Source organism: Monodelphis domestica, chromosome 4 (genome assembly GCF_027887165.1).
Source record: "Monodelphis domestica isolate mMonDom1 chromosome 4, mMonDom1.pri, whole genome shotgun sequence".
In the NCBI taxonomy this organism is placed as follows: domain Eukaryota; kingdom Metazoa; phylum Chordata; class Mammalia; order Didelphimorphia; family Didelphidae; genus Monodelphis; species Monodelphis domestica.
This window is the reverse complement of record NC_077230.1, coordinates 6,726,446-6,738,018: the sequence shown is the minus strand read 5'-3', so window position 1 is coordinate 6,738,018 and position 11,573 is coordinate 6,726,446. Positions and strand designations below refer to the sequence as shown.

At 39.5% G+C, this 11,573-nt stretch overlaps 1 pseudogene; it reads right to left on the bottom strand.

Moving 5' to 3' along the window:
* Positions 1-4,870: 4,870 nt before the first annotated feature.
* Positions 4,871-4,971, bottom strand: LOC130454133 (U6 spliceosomal RNA; annotated as a pseudogene).
* Between the last annotated feature and the right edge of the window lie 6,602 nt (positions 4,972-11,573).

Genomic DNA, 11,573 nt, shown 5'->3' with positions numbered 1-11,573 from the left:
TAAATACCATCCTTTCAAGTACCTCCTTGTGTGTCTTTCAACAAAGGATATGTGACTCAGTTCTTAATGACTTCCTAAATCCTCAGTATGTCATTCTTCACAGTCCTGAGACAATCCCCAATTAAAGTCCCCAGGACCTGAAGATTAGAGTCACCCCATGTACAGTTATGCAATTCCAGCAAATGGCATTTTGCCATGTTTATCACAGGTTACTATTTATTTAGTACTTAGAAGGGATTACTTCAACCAAAGCCACCAGAAGAAAAAATAGCTTAAAGACCCAGATGCCACTTGCACGTATTGGAGGCACCAAAGGCTTGTGGACACTTTCATGTCCTCCTCTTTTTGGTTAGGGTCCAGGTTTTCTAGGAATGTTAACAGGAAAAGGCTATCCCTCCTTACCTTTGTTCTCCCTCTCCTTAGACACCCTGCTGGGGAGTGACTGGCCAGCTGGGTAGCATGTAGTAGACCATGGAGAGCAAATGAGAACTGAAAACCACTTGTGGTTTGTGGTAGTAAAAATAACGTTTGTTGAATCGGAATGAGCTTATATTTATAGACGAAGCAGAGGAAAAGACCAGTAAAATGGCTACCTGTAGGGAACCCTTTCAGCATCACTGGATTAATCCAGATGGAGGCTTCTATAAATCTAATTAAAGCAGTCCCTTTTATTTGAGAATGCAACCTAAAGAATCATGTAGGAGGCAGCTAAGTGGCTAAGTGGATTGAAAGCCTGCCCTAGAGGGGGGAAGTCCTGGGTTCAAATCTGGCCTCAGATACTTCCTAGCTATGTGACTTCATAGTTTGCAAAAAGTAATTTAAAGTCTAGTTGATTAATCATAAGAGTCCCACCCACACCCACACAAAATCTAGGCTCTTGAAATAGCACTAGAACTCTGAGAGTAGCAAGTCACTTCACCCCCATTTCCTAGCCCTTTGCCACTCTTCTGTCTTGGGACCAAGACTCAGTATTGATTGTAAGCAGAAGGTGAGGTTTGCTTTGGTTTTTTAAGTCATGTAGTCCTGTAAGTGGGTAGTTACCAGATAAGAGAGCTCCCCTGCCCAGGTTCATGAGACTGTCATTACATGGCATAGAATTCTGCTGTCCGCGGTTAGATCCGGAGCTGAGAGATTCTTTTTGTTCACCTTGTCTTGTTGTCCAAATTCGCTACCTCCTACAGTCTATACCCTGAACAAAGGTGCCTTTAAAGGCTTTAGATTCCTGAGAGATTGCATGGGAGGCATTTACATGAGTAAAGATGTGCCCCCCCCAAAAGGAGTATAATTTTGAAAAATTGGAACTAGTTGGGCTTTACCCACAATTAATAAGTTCATAGAAGAGTCTCTTATGTTGGTTCGGCAATATGTCTCTTCAAGCATGGCTGTCATCTGTCTGTCATCCAGCAGCTTCCAGGGGCTTAAGGATAAGCTGGTGAGAAGGAAGTAAATAGGGATGTCTTTTCCCCAGATAATCACAGCAGTATCCCTCCATTCCAGCTTCAGCTGTGGCAGGTATTATTATAGCAAAACTCAGGAAAGATAAAAAAAAATAGTCCATGGCAGTGGCCAGGGAACTGTAAGAAGGCTATTACGAAGATCTCTCCAATTCTTTCTGAGCACTAATACTTCCTGTGGAATTAGGAGCACCAAACCTCCTTCCCTGTCCCTCAGCCACCCACATTTCAGCCTTCCTGTAATCTTGGATGGTCTTGGTGGTTATTAGACTCTCCAGTGAGCCACTGGCCTTAAAGGCGACCTCTCTCCCCTATTGTTCTGCTTTCCTTGAGGCAGTCTCTGCATTTCTCTGTGTGATTTGTTGATCCCTCTAAGCCTCAGTAGCTTCCTGAAAGTGTTTGATTTTAGCTTCTTCTCCAACCACACTAAACTATATTGTTTGATATTAGAGACTGTGGAGAACAGCAGAGGAAAAACAGGACTTGAGAGACAAATGTTGCCTCAACATTTTTAGAATGAGAAAATGGAATCTGTATCATGTAATGATCTTGACTTTGATGACTGATTTTTAAGCCTCCAGTGAACACACAGAAAAATCTAGTTGATTATGAAGGTTCAGAATAGCTCTTTCCAGTCTAACCTTATTTCATTTTTGCATAAGATTATTCTGTAGATATAATATGCCTAGATTTTAACAAAGGGTGAAGTACCCAGTTATCCATCCCAAGGATGAAACAGAGACCAACAATGTAACACACAGGAGAAAGTTTATTAAACAAACTGCAATTTGGGCTCAGCACTCTAAAACTGGCTGGAGCCCCAAAGGTGGGACTTGCAGGCTTTTATCCTGGAGTGGTAGGGAGAGTGCACAGGAATTCCTGGGGTGGGGGGAGTGAACAGAAACTTGACAGGAACTCCTGAGACTGGGGTGTTATCAGTTCCTGGCATTTGTCAAGATGTGATTACTTGCCTGCAGGGTTTCTATGGGTAGGGGTCAGGGAAGGGAGAAAATAGGTTCCAGGGCTGATCCTTCAAGGGTTTGCTTTAGAAACTCAGGTTATTCTTGTGGGAAAATGATAATATAAATAGTTGATAGTACAATTAAATGAATTTAGAATTATTTGAATGTTTGGACTCATTAATGATTCCTTGTCAATTTGGAAGAAGATCTCTTGTGTAATGCATCAGAAATCTGTGCTTGACCCTAGCTATTTATCATTGATATCAATGTCTTGGATCAAAACATATATGACACACATCAAATTTTCATTACAGAAATCTAGAAGAGAGAGATATAGATGACTAAGTATAATAATAAAATTAGGACTCTGATTCTTAGAATTTAATAAAGTTTATTAGAATTACTTGGATAGGTAAAAGAAGAGAAATAGATAGAGCAAGATTAAGAGCTAGGCTAGCTTTCCATGTGGCTGGTCTAGCAGCACCCCCAGCAGCATCCTCATTCATAGGACACCAGAGACAGAGAGAATGAATACTTCCTCGTTTGCCCCTTTTATCCTCTATTTCATGTCCAGGTCAAATTCAGAGTCATGTCCAGATTAAGTTCAGAGTCACATAGCCTATGTAGGTGATGTAAATGACACAGGTGAGGTGACTCCAGAAAAGGGGGAAGGATAAATTTCCTTCACATAATCCCCCTCTGATTCTTTGGGAGACCAACATGTTAAATCTCCTCACCCAGGTTTTCTATGAGATTAACAGGTCAGGTCTCCCCAGTGAATCATTCTATGGAATATGGAATCTGTGCCTTTAAAGATTCTCTTACTAGGGGTGTATAAAATATTGCACCTTACATAGAGGGGATTACAACAATTTGGGGGATAAGAGAGAAATAAAGAAGAAAAAATGACTGATAGATATGTTGACAAAAATCCAACTAGGGGCATTCCCCTTTGACATAAGAGGTTACATTCAGAATAAATGATAGATTCAACCCCCTTCAGTTCAGTTCATTATATCCCAAAGTTCACTCTAGGTCTCTTGATGTAGTGTATGCTTTCTGTAAGAATACTCATGGCATCTTCTCCAGAAGATCCACTTTCTTGATTCATGTTGTTGGCTATTTTCTTTTCCTAAAATTGCTTTAAAAGATCTTAAACCTTGGTGTTAGGATAATTATACCTCAGTAGGGACTTTTATTTTTTCTCTAGAAATGTCTTTATTTTTATTTTATTTTATTTTTTAACATTATTTTATTTGGTCATTTCCAAACATTATTTATTGGAAACAAAGATCATTTTCTTTTCTTCCCTCCTCCCCCTCCCACCACCTCTCCCATAGCTGTCGCGCGATTCCACTGGGTATCACATGTGTTCTTGATTCGAACCCTTCTTGACCAACATCAGAATCACCTTGGGATACATGGCTAAGCTATGAGATATATGGATCCAAAAAAAAAAAAAAGACCCAAAAAACCCAAAAGAAAGAGAAAAAAATTCTAAATTAAAAAATATATCAAAATCCCATGTGTATAAAATTATGAGTAAAAATAAAATCATAACAGGTCCTTGAATTATTAGCAAGGCCCAGCTGAGGTAATATATCCTACAGGCATGCAGGACAATTGCAGCAATATTGCACTTACCCATTTGCAGCCAGGACTACAGAAAAGTGTCATACTATAAAAGAAAAAAGGGGACAAAAGTCTGAACTAAAAAGGAAGTAGAATTCCCTGGTTTGATTTTACTTTCAATTGCAGGGAGAGGAGAAGCAAAATGAAAGCCAAATGAAAGTCCTTGTGGATAAATTATCCTTGAATCCCAAAACAAGTCCTCTGTCTTGGCATAGATCCTTATCAACCCCACAGGGATTGTTGGTCTCCTTGACCACACTTCTTTGCACTAGTGGTTCCTTAGTAATCCCTTCTGAAATCAGACATAAGTATTAGTTAAAGTCCCATAATGCTTAACAATAAATGGCAGGTTTCCATAGTCTAAAACTTTTGGGCATGCAATGTTATTAGGGCTAATAGGTTTTGTAAACTTATCCTTCAAAACTGAAAACATCAATACTGATTCCACATACTCAAGTAAAAAATATAAGAAGAAAAAAATCAAATTCCAATGTGAAATATAGAGAAAAACAATTTAAAAAACCAGAAATTCATATTGTACATCCCATTTGACAATGGGTCAGTCAAACAGAGGCATAACAAAAGGATTTCTCACTCAAAAGTAAGATCTATTTCCTCTCTAACTTGGCCATGATCCACCGTGCATGTGTACATAATTTTTTCACCTGGAAAAAGCTTTTTATAAACTGCAGGACAACAGCTAATACAAATTCTGAAGAGTACCACAATTCCCAAAATCAAAAGAGCCCATTTTGTTATAGGAGCAAATAAACCAGCTCCCTGCATGCATGAGAGGTTCCACTAGTTACCATAAGGTGTCACATGAGTCTCTACAGCAACTTGCTGCGTGTCATCCTTGCACAGGAGCCATGCTAATCTTCTCTGTATCATTCCAGTTTTAGTCTATGTGCTGCCATCAGGATGGCCAAAAAAATATAGTTTATTGGACTAGAATATAAATATAAAAAGAATAGAATATAAATAATATAAATAAATATATTAATATAAATATAAAAATAATAGAATATAAATATAAATATAAAAAGCTTCTCATAGAAGTGTGAGAAGTCAAGTCAGGATTTCTTCTGGATTTGCTTTAGGGTTTTGTCTCTATTGTACCTCGAATGCATTTCTTAGATGGAGGCTTCTCTAATAATAACCTTACAAGCTGACCATTTAAACGTTAGCCAGTAATGTCTGACGTTGCATGGACAATTGATTGCTCTCAAATGCTGAAATACAGGAACTTGCAATCTGGGGTCAGAATCTCCAGCAGGAGAGACAACTTTCTATTAGTCTTTTCTTTGCAGTTTTGGCGTGGTTAGTGTGAGAAATATTGTACATCAACAGCAATCAATGCTTAATGATGTTAGTATGAGATGCTTTTATTCTAGGCAGATTAACTCCTGATCCGAATGCTGTAATTTCTCATCTTTATTAAGCCTTCCTTATGATGTCTGGAGAACAAGGTTCTTTCTGATTCATGTGTGTGTTCTGGAGTGTAAGAAAGTTAACTTTAGTCTGGCAAATGGCAGACCGGACTAGTTGTTGTGGTCGTTGTAGATGAACAAGAAGTACTGGGTGAAAGGCTTTGTGTTTAATGGTAAAAACAAAACCAAAAGCCCTGAACATTTTAAACTGAGCTACCAAATTTCTCTTAGAAGTGGCTTCTCCTCAGACCCAGAGAGGGGTAGGGCATAGCTAAGGAAAATGCCATTTGGGGAGCCACAGGTGAAATTAGATAAAGAGCCAAAGAAATGGGGACCAAGAGCCATTGTCACTGAAGTGCTCTGTTCTGATTGAAGAGAATCTTACATTTGTCCTGGCCAATCCTAATATTTGTGTGTGACGAGAAGTCCTTCTGGATTCTCCTTTTTGAGAAGTAAAGCCAGGCACTGGAGACCACTTAGGTAAATTTCCAGGGTGCCATCATTCCATAGATGATAAGTGTTTGTTTTGTTGGGGGGGTTAATCTGTCTGTTGACTTGAAGGGCTGCAGCTGGGGGTTCCGGAGTGCTTTTCTAGGTTTGTATAAGAGGTGTTCAGTGTATGTGTAGAGGGGCAGAACGAATTTTCTCAGGGGGATATTGGAAGAATTTGGTAAGCAGTGGTGGAGCCTGATACTGTTGATGGAGATCGTTGTTAGCAACAGGAAATGGGTTATTTCTAACCGGGACCATGATTGGAGAGATTGCCATTTAAGGTTGAATTGTATGGGAGAGTAATTGGAAAGAATGCTATGGAGGAAACTGGTTAGTGATGCAAGCAGTCCTGAGCTAACTTTGCGTGGACTGCAGGCAGGGTTTCCGACCATGAAAAGGCTGAGAAGATGTTCAGCTGAATTTCCTAGAAAGAAACTTCTGTACTATACATGGCAGGTTCTATATGTGACTGTACATCATTGCCAACTTATAGATGGCCGTAATATTCCAAATTAGGGGAGCATTTCTCCCTTAGCTTAATTACTCCCCTCTTTTCTCCTGTTATGGTAAGTTTTCTGTAATCATGAAAAGTAGAAAGTCATAGATAGGCAAATCCTGAAAATAGACAGAAATAAAGAGGCAGATAATGAGGACATTTTAATCATTTCAAATAATTGAGCAGATGAAGAAGTCCCTTTTTCCTGAGGCTTTAGATGGAGGTATTATTAGGAAAAATCTATTACATAAGGAAACAACAGATATCAGTGGCAAAAAGGGGGAACCTATACAGATAGCAAATTCTAAGCAACATTTTTATTCAACAGGGTTCAGATAAAACCCAGAATTGCTTGTCAGTACCAGTAAAGTTTATACATTTTGGGGCTTCAAGGCAGGAAACAATTCAATGAGAAGAAGGGAGCCTTTGGTACCTAGGAATTGAATGAAATCACCTGTAGACTAGGCCTAAGTTCAAAGGTAAATTTAAGCCCTTCTTGCCAATGAATAAACACTCAGGAAATTGAAAACTGCGTCCAAAAAAATTAATTTAGTAGGACTAGAACTCAGTTAACCCTGGATATTCCAAGATAATGCCACAGTAAGAGAATTAATTCCACAATAATTCTTATTTACTGACTTTTTGCTTTGGCTGTGATTCAATTGCAACATCATTTCTTTCATGGTATTTTATTCCTAACATTTCCTGGAAGTATACAAGAGTTAAAGGAATTAAAATAATAGTTAATAGGAATAAAATGGCTAACCCATTTGAGCATGGTTGTTACGCAATTAGAGTTCCCCCCCAGAACTCTCTTTCCCAGCATCCCATTTGTGTATTTATGCTATGAATGAATGTAGGGAAGATAGAAGTTTTGTGTGAGCCTGCGACTCGCTCTTTTTTCCTGGGAAGGTAGTTGTGGAGGTTGGGTGAGAGCCAGGCAGGAGAATTTTACCCACCTGGTTTTACTTAGGCTTTATACTTTTGTTCTTTTATTTCTTTGGTTTCAAGTGATTAATAATAAACCTTATAAAAGAATAGTTGGAGTTATTGATATTAAATTTAATCTTATATTTTGATTGTTAAATAAACTGTTAAAAATGAATTAAAATGTTTTTTAGATCCTCAGCATGTCAGTCTCCAAAGGGGAGATGTGAGAATGTTGAATTTATGAGAAGTTAGAAGTAATTTAATTTTTTAACTTAATTTTTAATTTTGAGACTTTTAAAATTTAATTTAAAATTTTTTTGAAGCCAAACTTGTCATGCGAGCATTTTTAATATTTTTCTGGGGTTCTGTAACAGGATACGTAATTAGAATTTTATTCAGTATTGGCTGATATTTTTATTTTTCCACAAATGGTGAGAACAGCCATTTTTCAGGTTTATAAACCTTGATAAACCTGATGTGGACTTTATTTTTCCTTGTATATTTCTATTGTTTAGTTGGTATCCATTGTTAATGCTGCTTTTACAATATGATTACTTTGGTAGGGTAAGCAATCTTTTTGGATTAAGTACATAGCTTAGGTATATTTGTAATCAGCATACATTTTTACTAGAAATAATAAGAGGTGGTTAAAAACTAGCTAATGAGATCACTCTCAATGTTGATCTAAGCACCAGCATCAAGTAATATTTAAGAACCGATAACATTTCAATCAGATTAAAATTAATAGCTTATTTTAGTCCTATGTGTAATAAATATACAGACAATCAATTCCTCTTTGGAGAAATTGGTGAGAGACTTCTGTTTTCTCTTCTAGCAATTAAACTGTTCAGAGAACCTGTATACAAGAGACTTCTCCTCCATAAAGAGGACAAGGAGGCCTACATCAGGACCCACCAAATTTGAAAGACTGAGAGACTTTGGGAAATGGGAGTGTCTTTGTTTGGTTAAGATTTTACTATAAAGCACAGTGCCTGCCTTTTCTGGCCAACAGCCAATGCGTCACTTCATTTGGGGAGTGCCCCAGGACGCCATTTGTCTAACTTATGCCCCATGTTTTCCACCCTTAGTAACTCTCTTAGGCAACATACTCTCATGCCCTTGTGTGTGGTCAATGGCATTCAGCCTTTGCCCGCAAGGGGGATAGGTCACCTTAAAATCCAAAGACCCCCATTTTGCCCCAATTTTGTTCCCTGAGAAATGTAAGAGTCAAATTCATAGCCAACATCGCCAAGTATTACATTTTCATAAGACAAAATCACTGGAAGTCAAAGAAATAAAAGGACAAAAGGAAAAGCCTGAGTAAAGTCAGCTTTCTCAGCCACATTTACAGAAAAGAGCTTCCAGAAACTTCATCTACCAAATGGAAGGACCTCACCCCGAGGATGAAAGTGGGATGCTGGGAAATGAAGTCTTGGGGTTCAAAATTCTAATTACCCAGAACTCACTTGGGGGAAGTCCCAGCCTCTCCCATTTCAGACTGAACAATAGACCTTCAAGTACTTGAGGATCCCAGCTTAGGTGGGACTAGCAGACCTAATCAAATGTTAAGTACCCTTTTAGTCTGTTTCCTTGAAGACCAACACCTGTGCAGGAACCATCCTTTTAGTATCCATGGTAACCGACCACTCCCTGATGCCCTGGCCTCTGGCTACAGCCTCTTTCCCAAGTCTGCTCACCACCTGTCAGTTGTGTTTGAGGTTCTGAGTTCCCTTAAAGGTATAGGGGATCCCCAAGTTCTATTATCCTTTGGAGAACCTTCTGGCACATTGATCTTCCCAGAGACACTGTCCCCAGAGCCCAGGGTTTGACTATAGTTTTTGATGCTTGGCTCTGTGATGATGGCCCTTTATTGGCACCCATCTCTTTCCTGGGTAAAGGTTTGTTTTTTATGACTATGTTAGCGGTTCTGTCTTTTTCCAAGTTGACAAAAGTAAGTACAAATCAGCAATGAGTTATGGGTATCCTCCTCATTCAGCAGAGGACTTTGCATCTGGTAAGCTCTTAATAAATGTCTATCAACAGATTGGGTGACTGCATTAAGCAGGACAGCTTCCAGGAAAGGGGAAGTGATAGTTCTGCTGTATTTTTCCTTTCTCAGACTGCCTGGTATTATCTTATAGTACTTTGATTCAGTGCTTGGCACTAAAGTTTAAGAAGAATCATCAATCCATTTTCTATGGGTTTTTTTCTTGTTTTTCAGTTTTGTCTCATTCTTACTGACCTCATTTGGAGTTTTCTTTGCAAAGATACTGGAGTGGGCTGCCATTACTTTCTCTATCTCTTTTTACAGAAGAGGAAACTGAGGCAAATAAGGTTAAGTGACTTGCCCGGGATTACATCGTAAGTATCTGAGGCCATATTTGATCTCAGGAAGTAATCTTCCTCACTCTAGACCTGGCACTCTATCCATATGTAAGTACAGTAATATCTCAGTTTTCATTGATAATCCATCTCAAAGCAATTGAAGAAATCTGAAACTGATGAAAACCAAGGCAATTATTTCCATTTGAATCAATGTAAATCCAATTAATTTCTTCTAGACACTCCAAAATACATACCCAAAAATTTTCATAGAGAATACATATAGTGTTGAATACTAAAAACCAATAAGAAATGAATATAAAAGACTAATGTAAAGAATAAATGAGCACCCTAGTAGAATACAGATCATTGCGGCTGCCTACCTTTTGGCTGCCTTTGGTAGCAATGGCTTCCCCAACTCCAATGACCTGAAGAAGATCCTAGATAGCATTAGCATATAAAAATTAATAATTTAAATTTTTTTAGCAATTTATTTATAAAATATAGAAAGAATGAAAGTAAGAAAATCAGAGAGAGGATAGGGTAAGTTATCTAATCTAACACACCAAGTATTTTGCTCAACCCAGGCAGGGCTAATTAGTCCTTAGCAGGAGGCGCCTCAGCCTTGAGCTGAGGATCCGGGGATGCACGAAGCCTCTCCTGAGGCTAGTCCCTTCAGAAAAATTCAGGAAAGGGAAGCAGCCTTTTCCACTCACCTTACCACTCATGTGGTAGTTCTAAGGGAAAATAGAAGCAGTCCAAAGTCCTCAGCCAGATCTCCTTCAAGATCAAGTTGAAGGCAAAAGACCCCTCACAGGAAGTTCTTGGCATTTTTAAAGACCTTCCTCTTCATCACTTCCTGTGACTTCCTTCCATTTTATGTGTACCAAATCACAGCTAAAGCTTTGCTTAGGACTGCCCATGGGGCAGTCAGTGAATTCTGATTCACCTCCCACTATGGCACGCGTGGGTCACAGACCTCCCCCACTCAAGTGTAAGTGGGATGTATGCGCTTCTGGCGATTAAATCTAAAAGTGGGCAGGGGAGAGTGAATCCCATCTTCACACACACTGAGGCAGATGAAGAGCAGCTCTAGGTCATAGGCAAGTTCAGCACCAAAGACATGGAGGATGTAGTCATGCAGTGGGGCAGTAAGCTCGCCTCCATGCCCTGGGGAAGGGGGGCCTGTTGCCATCAGAAGAGTCTGATAATGGCATGGGCTTTGGGCTCTGTGACTCAGTGCCCACCCAGACCCTTGAAAGCAATCATTTGGCTAGATGCTAGGGGTGATGCTCACACAAAGAGAAACACTGAGTAGGAGAATGCATGGACTGCTCTTTGTTTGTGCAAAATTAGCAGTGAGGGAATGTGGGCAGGCCAACAAAATCCTATGCAACAGACCCAAACTGGGACACATTTTTCATGGAAAAAAATCAATGAAAACCAAAATCAATGATAACCAATGTCAACGAAAACCGAGGTATCACTATATTGCTAAATGGAAACCGAGATATTTAGATGGGAGAAGGGAAGACTTGGGACTTGGTAATGGCAGGTGGTACAGTGGACAGGGTGCTTTATCAGGAAGACCCAAGTTCAAAGCCTTGTCAACATGGAATCCAGGAACCCCAAACTGGTGGTCTAGTGGGATTTGGTGAACCCCAGGTTTCAGGACTAGCTTATAGGTTGGAGACCCCAAAGCTTGTCCTTGCTCCCTGTTCCCCTGGGAATCTACCCTGAAGGGAATCCCAGGCTGGCAGTTTCAGACTGAGTGGGGGACCCTCAGGGGAAGGACAGTCCACTGCATGTGGGAGCTAAACCCCATCTGGAATCGAGTGACTCTGTCTCCAGAAGC